This window comes from Branchiostoma floridae, chromosome 18, assembly GCF_000003815.2.
Source record: "Branchiostoma floridae strain S238N-H82 chromosome 18, Bfl_VNyyK, whole genome shotgun sequence".
Lineage (NCBI taxonomy): Eukaryota > Metazoa > Chordata > Leptocardii > Amphioxiformes > Branchiostomatidae > Branchiostoma > Branchiostoma floridae.
Window position 1 is genome coordinate 1,110,560 of NC_049996.1, and position 11,548 is coordinate 1,122,107.

The following is an 11,548-nucleotide window of genomic DNA, read 5'->3' on the forward strand; positions in this document are numbered from 1 at the left end:
CAGTTGCTCAGTGCCCATTTATGCTATGGCACAAGTTTAATATTGTATGTGGTAGGATTCAGATCTATGTTAAACCTTTAAACATAGCAGGAAAAATATAGCACCCAATGTTGATATCCTTATTCAATAAATATTGCCGAGTTTTGCCATGAACCGTGTTGTGATTCAAAGTCGTAGGTAAATCTGGGTAATTCATTAGAGTGATCGGTAAACTTTCAGCTGAATTTGGGTAAATATGGCATAATTAGGAAAAGGTATGTATTTTTCCAAGAAAATGTGAATAAATATACAGGTAAGAGATGAAGGGAGGGGGGGGGGGTGATTGACGTTATTATTCTGGTAGAGGTATGTATAAATCAATGTAAATATGGGTAAGTACAGCTATATCAGAAATACTCCGTCTTAAATGTCGGTAAATGCACAAAATATATCAGAAATAGCAAGTACGGTAAACCTCGGTAAACGCATATTTGCACGAATCTGGTAAGTGTGGATAATTCAGGAAAAAATATTACCAGCTATACCATGCTAGTAAAACCTTTTACTGGCGAGTAAATGTAGATAAATTCCAGGTAAATCTTTAAAAAATCGTTACTCGGCTATACATCTCACTTACCAATTGGGTAACTCCGATTTCGCATGCATTGTGGTATGATGAATTAAGGCGTTATTGTACAACCAACCCTACTGTGGGACAACCACATTGCAAAAATGGTAGCAATGGCCGATTCTGTGCTCGTTTCCATCAAACTCACTAATGGTTGTCACTCTAATATCGATGACGGAAATCCCTCTACACTATATGGCTTAGAAGCATTCAAGAATAATGCTATCTTTTGTGGTCTCCTAAGTCCATAAAACATATGTCTATAGTGCAAGGGGTAAAAAGCTGAGCAACCAAATTCATTTTAGGACCACAGCGTAACCTACAATAAAAGACTAGTAGTGCTAGCACTCACGTTCAGACGTGGAATGTGCAATGTGTACAATAGTCATCTTAGCCTTCAAACCCCCTTACCCCTTTTATTTCAAACAGGGAAATGTTCTAGGTGCCTTTACCTGCTTTTGGTGGCACATGGCAGCACTCCATGGCAATCGTCGTTGATGAAATCAATAATTCAATTAAATCAAATTATGCCGTTCAATTTTCTTTTTACTTTTAACTTTTAACAAAATTCTTCAAATATTTTTACACAATCAATCACCCTAGTAGGGTCCAAAGTGAACTTTGGAGTGGTACTGGAACATGTTTAATCTAAAAAAATTCCTTTTGTGATTTCTCATTATCTACTATACCCTCTCCTAAATTTTTACGGGGAATTATTAAAGAAAGTCTGTGTTCAGGCTGTCTGGGTTAAAACTTACCTCAGCTCTTTTAAACAAACTTTTAAGACATAATCCTCAAGTACATATCGCATGACCACCAAATATAAAGAAAAATGGTTATGGTAGATTTGTACTGTACTGTGAAAATTAAAAAGGAAAGTGTGAGGTCAAAATGTATTCATGAGCATTAAAAAAATCTGGACCAAGACATTAGCTCTACGCAAAATGCTGGTAGGCCGGCTTTATGATAGGCTATTTTCTGTAAGCTTCATAACGCTCTACGCTAATTAACGAAGTTCTCAATCACATAATGCATATCTTAATCGTTGTTTTTGGCTGAACTTCGCGAATGGCAGAGTACTTTAAGAAGACATCTAAGCAGTTATAAAAACTGACAGTCCCTTCAATAAGATTAAAACAGAAATCAAATTAACCGTCTGGCAGGCCAGAAGCGGCGGCAGCAAAGTTTTATATATGACATAATTTTAGCACTCACAGCGCGAAGTGATATATTTAAGGATGCTTAATGTCTTTCGTAAATGAAACTGAAATATTTGAACAAAGTTAAGTAATGTTTGAGCTACCACAAAGCAGCCGTACAAGCCACATCTAAGAATAAAATTTTACGACAGATTAAGGAACAAAGTAAAGCCCGCCTTAACATATAGTCATCTTTACGTGGTCTTTTAAGTCGCTTAAATGCTCTGAGTCGCAACTGGGCCCTGACAAATCCAAAATATAATGTTAACCTTATGCAAACAGGGCTTTTTTTTAGCATTACCTGGACTGGGACCCCCCCCCCCAATTATTTTCGAAATAGCCTACTGTACGATCACCAAATTTTGCAGTGGGTATTATGCTCGTTGAGGTTTGAAATTCCTAAATTAGTATATCATTATGACGTCAATTTACGTAATTAGGACGTCATTAATTGAATTTTTGACTAAAATTTCCATAATACCTTAACATAATTTACACAGAAACTTATCAATAAAGGTTTCTTATCAACATTTAAGTGTTATGACTTCTGTTGTCGACAGCCAATGCAACGACGTCAAAATCACGTCATAAAATGACGCCTTCTGTAGTTTTGCTATCTGCCATCTTGAAGAAGAAGAACCTTAAATATCTTAAGATACATTTTTTCAGCATATAACGCTAAAACCCCATGAACATGGATTGAATACGTTCACATAAATGTTTCCTGTAAGAAAATACCAAGTAGTGATGAAATCCGAGTGAAAATAAGCTGGTTATATTTATCATGATATTGTCGGCCATCTTGAATTTTGACCAATTACGTCATTTTATAAGCATTATTTATGAATATATAATTATAAGTTTTTCACTAAGACGTGTTAGATATTAAAGTATAGGACAAGAAAACTACTTTAGCAAGTTTAAAGTTCCCAATGTATAACAAGGGTAGTAATTTTGTAAGATTTGCCTTTCAGAAACCCTTTCCCATGGCAACACGAAAAGTTATAAACTTGCTCTATTTTTAGTAAAATGTTGCCAACAATATTCTAAGAAAAGACACCAAGTTTGGTTGTTCTGGCACAAGAAAACGAACCGGAGTTTCTTTTACGATTTCGGAGGTTGGCGGACAGCCTCAAGCCGAAGGGCAACAGTTCCGCTAGGAAACGTAAGACGCGAAACTTAATCAGTGTAGTGGAACGCCGTTTACTGCCTCTTTCCGACAAACCTATTTGTATCGTCTGTTGTCCCTTTATTTTGGGTAGAAAATGTAGGATAACGGCCTACGTGGTAGAGAAATTCTAAATTGTAGGGCTGAATTCTTTAGTTTCAGCAAAGGTGTCCTCTGATAGTTGTTCTCTCAGTAGTTCTTCAAGGTTAGCTTTTCTGCGATTGAGACCATCCAATTTGGGGTTAATCTGTCTCAAGCTTTCGTTTAATAGCTTCCTTTCAGCCTTTGCGAATGATATTGTTGGCCTTGAATGCTTTCATGGAGGTTTTTAGACATAAACTGACACGTACCTTGAGGCATCTGAAATTGTCGTCTTTCATAGTCAGAGTATAAAAGACCTGTTTCTTCCAGATCTCTTCACTGTCACCGACGAAGGATAGTGGATACTATCCGAAACGTCTGACCGTTTCCAAGACCATACCCAATTGCTTGAGTAACTATATTTTGGTGATTTTTACATGTCTATTAGAAAATCCCTACCATTGACTACAACATAAAGTTGAAGTGTTTGTATTAAGTATGCAAATGAGGCATACGTTAGCATAACGGACATTTTGTTGTATGCACCTTTCCTAAATGTTCTGTCACCTCTTATATGACATGTAAGTAGTCCTAATCAGCATTTTAATGCAAATCAGTTCCTAATAAGCATATACATTAGACATGATTCATTTCATCTTGAAGTAACCTCCCTATATTATGGTTATGAAAGGTACCATTAAGGTCTGTCAACCATAGACCTACGTTGTTATGCAAGTTTGTTTGTTCGCCATCAAAGCTAGCCTAAGAACATCGCAAACGTGACAGTATTGGCGAGAAATTCTGGTTCGTATCACTATCAGGCTATGTGAACACATCGAGAATACATTTTTTTCTTAATACACCGCTGCTTATTACTAAATTTTCTCTCAGTGTCCAATATATTATAACTAATAAAGCTCTGAGTCAGACATTGTGTCCGATATGTAGACATTTACACCGTACTTTGCAGGTTAACACCTCGGTGGTTGTTGAGTTAACAAGAGATACCTTCGCTAAAACACATTTGTTGGCTGTAACAGGGCCCTCCCATTAAAAACTTCCTAAGCAACTGCTCTACGAAAGACGGTTTTGGTGAAAAATCTTTAAAAATTCAATGACCAGGCAGACATGAAATTACATATCTACCCAGATTTCAAACCAACAGGATTTTCACATGGAATATAGACGAAGGTTAAGCACCTCTTACACGCCATCAATTGAGGGTGGGTCTGATAGCGATTCACGGATGCCCCCAATCTGAAAATCGACGAAATTTACTCTTTACCGTGCTGTCATTTTGCTAATTTCACTGTGTAGCAAGATTGGTGCGTTACTATGCACCACGGATTGATATGTAAGGAAACAAATAGCGTTCCATTGACGTTCGATTCACTTCGTGGCTTGGCGGCTGCATTACACTTCTATGTTGATATTGTAAATGTTATTTGCAAGTCTATGCCCGAAGGCTCAGTGCAAGTACATGGTTTTAAACATAGGGGATATACAACTTGAACAATGATAAAAATTGTTGTACTCGAATACCAGTGTTGTCAATTTCTAAGAAGGCCCCAAGTGATTTCTTTTTCGGAAGGAGAGGGAGACGAAAAGCCCCACTTTTCTACAATTTGTTTCAAGAAAAAGTTTCTTTCTGTTCGTTTGTAAATGTGGAAAAGTTGGACTATGTGTTCGTGGCTTCTCTAAGTGGTTCTTTTGGATTGGTTTCATTTACGAATTACAAGCAATTTCAACATGATAAGAAAATGTCTGCGAAAGGTAGACTTATAAAGACTTTTTAAAGCCCTTCATTGCAAAATAGGCTGGAATATATCAATCTGGACTCACAAGATATAGCTTGGAGAAGTATGCCTAGATATTGGTAATAAAGCTATGGCTATCTCCTTGACCCTCAAACACATAAGTGGGGGCCGTTTGGACCCCAGGCTTAAATAGTCATTTGAACATTTTTGATCTGAAACAAGTTCGTACAAGATCTCGTACCCTAATCGGCAAATATCTGCTGAACGCTCTCTTGGATTTTTTAAGGAGATTTACACAATATTGTGGAAATTGAAGAGGGAAGTCTGTGTTGAGTCTGCAATGGAATGCACCGAACTGCTGTACGTTCTCAAAGTATAAATAAAAACAAACCTTAGGGACAATAAAGATTTGATGATGTCATCTACATTGTAGAATTTAAACAAAGAATTATTTTATTCATATTAATATTCGTTACAATTTTATTCTTTCTGGCTAGGTTAACCCTCAAACCACCGTATGGGGTCAAAACTGACCCCAGGCTTATATCAATGTCTGCCATTATGTCATTTCTGGTCAAAAACAAATTTCCTTCCAGAAGTTTGTTTGTATATCTGTCCTTTAACTTCTTATACGTTTTTGCAGAGATTGACTCATTGTTGATTAAGTTATCCTAGAAAGTTTATGCATGGTCCAGTGGGGTCAAAACTGACCCCAGCATTTTTTTAAACAAACTTTTGCGACCCACACCTAAACTACTTATTGTAGGATCACGAAATTTTTACAGAATAATGTACATGTAAGCCAAAATCATTGTTACAACTTTTGTGTCATTATCATGTCATATGACGACATTATGACGTCATCTAGGTAATATCGGCCGCCATTTTGGATTTTGACTGATGACGTCATCAAACTAGCATAGATTATGAATATTGAGTCCTGAAATTTATGTTGAATTTTATAAGATGTGATAAACTATTGTTATTTGCCAAGAAAACCTTAAAACTTAAATGTTTAATACAAAATTAGAAAATTTCGCAATAAATATCTGTCAGAATTCCGTTGCCATGGAAACATAAAAAATCATGAACATACTCTGTTCATTGAAAATGTTTGCTATCAACATTTCATAAAAAGTTACCAAGTTTGGTGGCCCTAGCTTAAGCCATTCAGGCACTATATTGCATTGATGCTGGTACAGGCATCAAAAACCTCCTTCCCGGTCTGAATAGCGTTGGTGCAAAATGTGGTGCTCATGATCTTTTGCATAAATTATGATAATGAGCTAGAAGTATTCTCACCTAATCATGTCAGACTGTCCACCATAGATTAATGAAACTATACATATATACAAATCACAAAGAGATTCACACAAAAAACTGTATTTGTGCAAAACGTTTTGGGGTCAGTTTTGACCCCATACGGTAATCTACTTCACAAAAAAGCTACGGTGATTTGAGGGTTAATGGTCTTAAAACATCAATTATGAAACATAATGCGTGAAATGTTCTTTATCTATTTATTTTTGTCACCAAAGCAAACTTACATGAGCAGAAAGTACATTCCAGGCTTCTTGAATTGAGTAAATATGTTACAGTAGAGTCCATTCCGAGACACCATGAGGGTTTTTAGACAATATTTATAATTAGTCTGAATTATTTTGAACAAAATAATATCTGAGCCACAATAATTAAATTCTTTTCAAAAAATTGACTAAGAAAATACTCATCAATTTGAATTCCTTTGAATATTTTAGAAACATTTTGAAAATAACTGTACAAAAATATCTTTATTTAGAATAATTGTGAAACCCCTGTGTGATTATTTCACATTTACAAATATTTATAAATATTTGTAAACCTTGCCAAATGGTAAAATAAGTTTATTGCCCCCATGAAATTAAGCCCTATTGTTGCATCTGTATATTTTTAGATTTCACTGCTGGGCGCTGGTGGATCCTTTGTGGTGGGCCATTGTTGCATGGCACCCAACCATACTTTGCAAGGATGTGTGAATTGCTATCTTCCCATCCCACTGAACCATTTACAAAAAATTGTAGAAAATGGTAGAAAATGGTAAATAATGGTAGAATGCTGTTATCATTATTTTGAAACCATTAGAAATTCCAATTCCACCCCATGAATATTTCCAAAGGTTTACAGGACCAGAGAAATATTTATAAAGTTGAAACAGTGTTAAAATAATTCTGAAGAATAAAATTTCCTAGACATATAATTACAAAACTTTAAAATCAATTCTAAACAATGGCAACAAACATCCGCATGGTGTCTTGGAATGGACTCTAAGCATCACAAATAATTAAATATAAAATTACACTAAAAATTACAGACGTTCAACAGTTAAGCTACTCAGATATGCGTCTAGGTTGATTCTGAAAAAAAGATGGCTTTAAAATTGATAACATTCATCTCCCTTTACATGTTCCAGAATTCGACATCAAACCTGCGTTTTTGAAAACTCTATCTCGGAGTTATTATTATTATTATTATTTTTTTTACTTTTAATCTTGGGGCTGTAAATTTTATGTTAAGTATTTTATCCAGCTGTATTATCAATTGTATTTCCTACAGTCAATTTGTGACATGTGAAAGGAGTGTGCAATTCAACCTAAAGGCTGCGAAATGCTTCTTTGAAATAAACCATTATAATAATAATAATAAGGACGCTTTTAACAACAATGGCTTTGGACAAATATGGACGAAACCGCAGTGCTATAAAACATATCATTCTGCCTACAAACTTCACCTTACATCATACAATATATACAAATAAAGGAGTGATTTAGTAATAGAAAAAGAATAAGAACCTTTTTTTTCCATTTGAACAGTTGCCGAATTTGCTATAAACAAGAAGATTACCTCTATGATATAAAAAACTTCAAAATTCTTAAAGTCATATCACCGTTGAGAATTAGTAGTCATGAATTGAATGTAGAAACAGGAATATACCACAGTGTAGCCCCTGACCAAAAGTTCTGCCCATTTTGTCTAAAAAAAAACGAATGTCATTTCGTCATGAAGATTTATTCAATATTCACCTTTGTTTCGTAGTTTAAATTTGACTACACAAGAGTCACTGTAATTTTTATCGTAGCAATAAAACTTAGTTAAATAAAACAGCCAGAGGGACAGCAAGATGAACCAACAATGTATTAGTCAGGAAGTAAGTCATTGTAAAGTCGTACAGCGGAGTGAAAGAAAGACTTTCTCAATCGGCACGGAGAACAAGCAGTTGCTCCTACGCTGTTTGCATGTAGCTGTAGATCGTTGGGTTGGCACCAGATCATGAAGCTTCAGGTTTTAGCATGTCTTTGAACAGGTTGATTGCTGTTGCCCCTCTCTTGTCCCTCAAGGACGGTGGGTTTGGTACTGATCACCTGCCATCACAGGAGATTATGCAGAGGGCATGTTTTTGAACACGTTCCATACTGGCAGACGGTTTTGTAGCAAATGACCAACAGAACATCTCCATTGTCAATTGAGTGACAAGTACACCTGCACATTGTCGGTGACGCTTATATCCTGCTTGGTCAAAACGCGCAGACTAACATGTTACATAAGAAAAGGGATGTTATACATCAATTAGTATAATCAAGACTTTTCAAATGTAAGCTTAACGTCTGAACTGCGATACACGGGTACGTAATTAGAAGATCACACTAAAGATAGTACAATAAAAAGCTTCTTATTTGTAGTGGTAACCTTGCTGGAATTATAAGTGCATTTTGGGTCCCGACACCTCTAACTTATGAACAACAAGTCGTATTGCCAAAGTATTTTGCTGAAAACCTAAGTAATGACGTGTCAGCGACTGGTTTCCATGGTTTTATCAATCAAATGTTAGGTATAATTCATCAATTTAGATGCTCTAGGAAATACCGTTCAGCCACTAGGCAAAGCTCAAATACCCCATGTCCTGAACGAATAGTGTATTTTCAATATCATTTTACAACTCTACGGTATAAATAAAGCAAAATTACCATAAATCCGTTCAGAAACAAAGGAACAATTATTAGCATTTTTTATGTCTAACGGCCGAACATCCGTCTGATGTCATCGTTAAAGTCATACCCAAACATCTCATAATCTGCCCTAAACTTCTCTTTAATCCGCCACAAGTCTTCTACCGGTATTTGTTTATAAAAGTCCCAAAACAAGGTATCGCCTTTTCTCTGACGAACATCAGGGAGTTGGTCTTCCCGCCCGACAATCCCAGTCTTTTTAAAGAACAGTGGGTAATCTTGCGCTAATGTTTCCGTGTGTATGATGAAATCATAGTCAATCTGAAAATAAAGAAAATGTTATTTCCCATGCTGTCTTCTGAAAGTAGATATGCAAGTTTTGTCCCTCGTAAATAGATAATCTTTATGCTCGTTATGTTCATATCAAAACAAATAATATTCAAACAATATTTTTTTCTTAACGTATATAAGTGTACACAGGTGGTTGTAACTAGTATTTGGAAAACAGAAGTGGGATTGTTATGGATCCAAAAATTGCAAAACAGGGTACTGAAGGATTTCTATGAATATTCTAATCTTTTTATTGATCAAAATATAGGAATTTCCGAGAATTGTTAATTGTTTTTCAAGGATATTGGACTACATTTAAGATGATATAATATTGAGAATACGACAACAATGCATTACATAATCATTTTATCTATGCGTAATAAATTGTGACGGGGACGTGGACATTTTAGTACATTTTTGTTAAATTTCTACATCGCTGGTAAAACCTTAGTCAAAATTTCGATCACTTTTAAATCAAACGTTTGCTTAAAAATGTATTCATTTCACAAATGCGTCTACTTTTGTACTTACAAGACAAGGTGCGCATAGGTCGGAGATTGACTGCCAGTGCGGATCTTGCCAGTCTGTTCTGTTTGTACCAACAGCTTTGATAAAAACAGGAAATGGAACAATCGGATATGACTTATTGTCGCTTCCTTCTTGTAGTGTACCCATATGTCCAATCTGAAGAAAGAAATATTTTGAAAATGTATACAACAACCAAAAATGTTTTTTTTTATACTTCATGAATTTAAATATCCCTTACATGTCATGAACTTGCTGCACATAAATTCTAATTTTTGATTTTTATATTCCGTCTCGCTTTTCAAATCATCATCATCATCATTGGCTGGCTGCAGAGCAGACGACTGCAAGCTTTCTCCTGTTCCGTCTATCGGCAGCGACTTGGGAAAACTGCCTGGGGGTGATTTGGCTGTGATAATCTCCCATTAGCCGTTGGATGTATTGCAGATATGACCTGGGGTACTTTGTCTTTTCCAATTAAAATGAACTACTTTGTTTAATGGTTACGGCAGTTGTAGATTTGAATGATCAATGAACTAGAGTTCGGCGATCTCAAACCTGCATGAAATACAAATAGACTTTACCAAGTTTTTTTTTTTAACTATATGCATAAGGTATGCAGAAAAATGTTTTCCACTATAACATTGATACACGCCACAATTCATAACGTTCTCTTATTACTTTGTATATTTTATCATTTATCTTAAATCAGTTTTTATTTTTTATTTTTCATTGATTGCTTTCTGTGTTGTCGTAAATCTCAACAAATATACAAACATATTGGCACTATGCCAATTAGTTCTTCATTTGCATATGAAAAAAACTGTCCAACCTGTCATAAATTACATGCATAAGATTTGTTGACGTTGACTTGCAATGGTATTATGTAATTTTCTCATGAATGACACAAATCTAGTCTGCATTTGATAATATTTATATCATTGTTTACATTTTTTTCAAAGCTACCAAAACCCAAAAAAATAAATCCAAAATATTCCTGCAGTTCTTATCCAGTTTAAAGCTATACTGTACTTCAGACTTTAATTACTATTAGTAATATTTTTGAGGATACCAAAACGCAATTGGGTTGGCTACTTGACACTAAACACGGCTAAGGGAGCAGTTGCATTACCCGCTTAGTACACCCCCCATTAAATTTCAGCCAGGTGTAACAAATTATAATGCAAGCAAACATTGGTCAAATTTGAACCTAGCAGCTCTTAAAAAAATATTTGATTGAGCTTGAAAATTACTTTTGCAAGGTGCTTCTAAATACGTGTTTGACAACTTGTAGCAATATTAACTCTACTTGATTTTGATGAAAAAATTGGCTTTGATGTTTGACAATCATGCTTTAAAACCAATACTTAAGACTTGGAAAAGGGCTTTATAAAATGGGTCGCTCTTAGCAAATTGATCTTGAAAAACAATGTTTGCAGCAAGTGTGTGAATAGTTACTTATTATTTTCCACCCTTAACAACCCATTTTTTTCAACTTATTTCACCCAAAAGCAACTATCCCATATGAACCAATAATTAAGGCATGATACCCATCATGCATCACACCCGAGGGTCTATATGAAGGGGCAATACTCAGTGACAGGATTATAAATGGTTCAATTATATGGTCCTCTGTGATAAATTGTTATAATTTTAATCGATTTTGTGCACATCATTCTGTACATCAGGCACAGCAAAACAATACCTCCTGCTCCATGGATGTAAATCCTGCCTTCATTAATATTTTATGCCTGGTATAGTATTCAGCACAAAGAATTAAGGGAATTAATTTGCATTTTTAACCCTCATCCGACCGTTTCATTTTACGACGAATCTGACCGTATGGGGTCATTTTTGACCCCATTTTGTTTTGCTCATAGACATATTCTGCTGCTCAT